Source organism: Micromesistius poutassou (genome assembly GCF_964030765.1).
Source record: "Micromesistius poutassou genome assembly, chromosome: 6".
In the NCBI taxonomy this organism is placed as follows: Eukaryota; Metazoa; Chordata; class Actinopteri; order Gadiformes; family Gadidae; genus Micromesistius; species Micromesistius poutassou.
Window position 1 is genome coordinate 7,752,345 of NC_140276.1, and position 3,676 is coordinate 7,756,020.

The 3,676-nt window shown below is 54.5% G+C and overlaps 1 long non-coding RNA gene across 1 annotated transcript; it reads right to left on the reverse strand.

Annotated features, from left to right (window-relative positions):
- Window positions 1–685: 685 nt before the first annotated feature.
- Window positions 686–2,752, reverse strand: LOC311345305. The gene is made up of 3 exons (XR_014633669.1): window positions 1,616–2,752; window positions 925–1,068; window positions 686–812 (listed from the first exon to the last, which is right to left on the reverse strand). It is a non-coding gene; the product is annotated as an uncharacterized lncRNA (long non-coding RNA).
- Between the last annotated feature and the right edge of the window lie 924 nt (window positions 2,753–3,676).

Genomic DNA, 3,676 nt, shown 5'->3' on the forward strand with positions numbered 1-3,676 from the left:
ATGTCTTTCAAGTGTGATTCTGTGCGGCTATAAATATGTAGAGGAAACAAAGATCCTGGAGGAAGTTGCCGGGCTATAATAACGCCCCCTCCTCTCTCCCTGCCCCCCCCCCCCCCCACCATAAACACACACACTCTCACACACACACGACGGTGGGTGTGACACACCCGTACAATAAAGACCGGCAACGTAGGATGTAGTCGTTGTACCATGTGTACACAAAGGTGTGTGACATTGTTTGCACATGACCACACACACACACACACACACACACACACACAGACGTACAAATGCAGATTCAGTAGAAAGACATTTATTATGCCGTAATCACGTGTCACGTCAGGACAGTGACATACACACACACACACACACAAACAGACGATCACACACACACACACACAAACAAACACACACACACAAACAGACGATCACACACACACACACACACACAATCACACACACACACACAAACAAACACACAAACACACACACATACACACAGACAGAAAATCAAACACACACACACACACACACACACACACACACACACACACACACACAGACAGACAGAAAATCAAACACACACACACACACACATAAACACACACACACATACACACACACACACACACAGACAATCACACACACACAAACACCCACTGTAGGGGTGAGCGGGGGAGAACCAAACCTTTAAATACAGTTCTTCTTCGCTGTGAAGCCGTCGTAAACACGAGGGGGCCGCTGTGTCCCATCGATCTGCACCTCATCAGCAGGTCACCTGGTAACCACGGCGACCGAATAAGAGGCTACGCCTGCAGGAGAGAGAGAGAGAGAGAGGGGGGGGGGGGGGGGGGGGGGGCGCGGGGGCCTTGTTAGTAAGCAGCAGAGGATTCAGGAGGGCTCTCCGCCACATCATCAAAGCACCTGCAATTATTCCCTGGTCCGGCACTCGGGCGCAACTCTGCTCTTATCTGGGATATCAGCCTCCGTCTGCACCACACTACAACCCCCCACTGGCAGAGCACAGGGAAGGAACACGCCGTGGACATACGTCACCTTAAGAGAGGTCTGGGGGAGAGGGGGAGGGAGGGGGAGAGAGAGAGAGAGAGAGACAGAGAGAGAGAGAGAGTAAGGGGGACCATTGGGGAGACAGACATGCATACAGACAGACTGACGGACATACCGAGGTTTACGGACAGACGGACAGACCAGAACAGAAGGACGAATACACAGACAGACCAGCACACATGTTAACAGTTAGACAAACCAGACGACCAACAGACAGAAAGGCAGACCGACAGACAGACGGACTGACAGACGGACGGACAGACAGACATACAGACTGACAGACGAACAGACAGACAGACATGGAGACGGACAGACGGACGAGCGGGTCAGTTCCTGCTCTTCCTGTCCTGTTGGTTTTCAGCTTCAGGGCTATTTACTCTCTAATACACACACACACACACACACACACACACACACACACACACACACACACACACACACACACACACACACACACACACACACACACACACACACACACACACACACACATACACACACATCTGTCAATCTGTCGGTCACAAGCTCAGTGGACTCAAACAGACACCTTTCAGCACTCCACTGAACGCGGTGCCTGGCTCAGGGGCTGACAGCGGCCGGGCGGGCAGAGCAGAGACCTGAGCCTCCAGGGGACGCGTCCACGCAGCCAGGCAGCTAACGTCAACACACGGCGGTGGTTGGACCAGTAGGGTTTAGGACTTAAGGATTAAGATAGTTCAGCCTAGGTAAGGATTTAAAGGTCAGTGGTGTAGGGACGGGCGCAAAACATCTCCATATCCGTGGTGGCGGGTAGTTAGAGTTAAGGGCTGGTTATGGTCCCACGTCCACGCAAAGCAAGGGCGTTACGCACCGGGACCGCTCACGTCCTCGCGGAGCCTCCTTGCGTCCACCGCGACGGCCGGACGTGCGCCTCCCAAAAATTGTAAGGTTAGGGTAGTAGTGGTTAGGGTTAGGGTAGTAGTGGTTAGGGTTAGGGTAGTAGTGGTTAGTGTTAGGGTAGTAGTGGTTAGGGTTAGGGTAGTAGTGGTTAGGATTAGGGTAGTAGTGGTTAGGGTTAGGGTTAGTGTTAGGGTAGTAGTGTTTAGTGTTAGGGTAGTAGTGGTTAGTGTTAGGGTAGTAGTGGTAAGTGTTATGGTAGTAGTGGTTAGGGTAGTAGTGGTTAGGGTTAGGGTAGTAGTGGTTAGTGTTAGGGTAGTAGTGGTTAGTGTTAGGGTAGTAGTGGTTAGGGTTAGGGTAGTAGTGGTTAGGGTTAGGGTTACAGTCTTATCACTGTTGGCCGTGGAGGGATTACATTGTAATGAGTTGAAGTCCCCCTGCGTCGAATGCAGAAGCACAAGGCCACCCGTTGCGTCAGCAGTCAGCGCCAAAAGCCCTCTGACCGAGCGTCGACTTGTGACGAGCTCGGAGTGCGACTGCGCTGAACGTGGCCGCACAAACTCTGGAGCTGGAGTCAGAGCGGAGGTACGGAGAACCACCGGCCAGTGGTCCAATCCTTCGGCCGGCCGGCCGGCAGAAGACAACTCGTCCGGGTCACGGGGAGCTGGTATCCAGAGCGAGGTGGATCACACCTGGCCCGGGCTGACGGCAGGCGGTGGGGGGGGGGGGGTGGATGACAGATGATAGCAGCCGCAAACTATTCCTGGGGAGGATGTTTCGTTTCTTCACGGTCAGAATGAACCAACATCTCTCAAAGTGACCTCCTTATCACAGCTGTGACCTCCCTATACTCCTGTAACCCCCTCCCTCCCTCCCCACCCACCCACCCCCCCACCCACCCCCCCCCACCCCCACACACACGCCCTCCCTGCCTCACCCTCCTTATCGTTGTTCGCCTCCTCCACCTTTGCAGCTTTTACCCACTTCCTTCCTCTCCCCTTCCCGGTCTGAATCGGTCCACTCCCACCCATCAGCCAAAGTCAGCCCCATCCGCTCCGCCTGATTCACCCAACGTACTGCATGTTTATTCTGCGTGTGCGTGAGTGTGTGCGCGTACATGTGTCTGTGTGTGTGTTGGTGAGTTTATGTGGGAGAGTGAAAGAGAAAGAAAAGTGAGATAAAGAGGGAGCGACGACACACACTCAGGGACAGAGGGTGCGATTCGGGCTGTGATACGGGTTTGTTTATTGCCATCAGGTGCTGTTTACCGGACTGTGGTGTAATTTATGGCATGACCTTATCCCAACCGCTCAGCCCGCTGGTGATGAATTAACCATGGAGACGAAATGTAACACACCAATATCGCTGCGAGGAAATACCTCGTCTCCAGGTGCCGGTGGGGGTGGGGGTGTGGGGGGGGGGGTCAGGGGTGAAGGGTGAGGGGTGAGGGGTCACGAGGCAGGACCCCAGGCCCCTGGGACCCTGACCCCTGGCGACGGCGCTGATGAATAGCGCGCTAACAAGGACCAGCACTCACAGCCCGCGTCTGTACTCTCTCCCGCTTTCTTCTTTGACGAGGACAAATCGTGCCTCCTCTCTTCTTTCTCTCTCTGTGGCTCTGCTTTGCCCCGGCTTTACCTCTCTCTGTTTCATCTCCCCCGCCGCCCCCCCGCCCCCCCGCCCTCTCCGTCTCTGTCGCTTTTGGAGGACAGCAGGCTCAGGGCAAAACTGG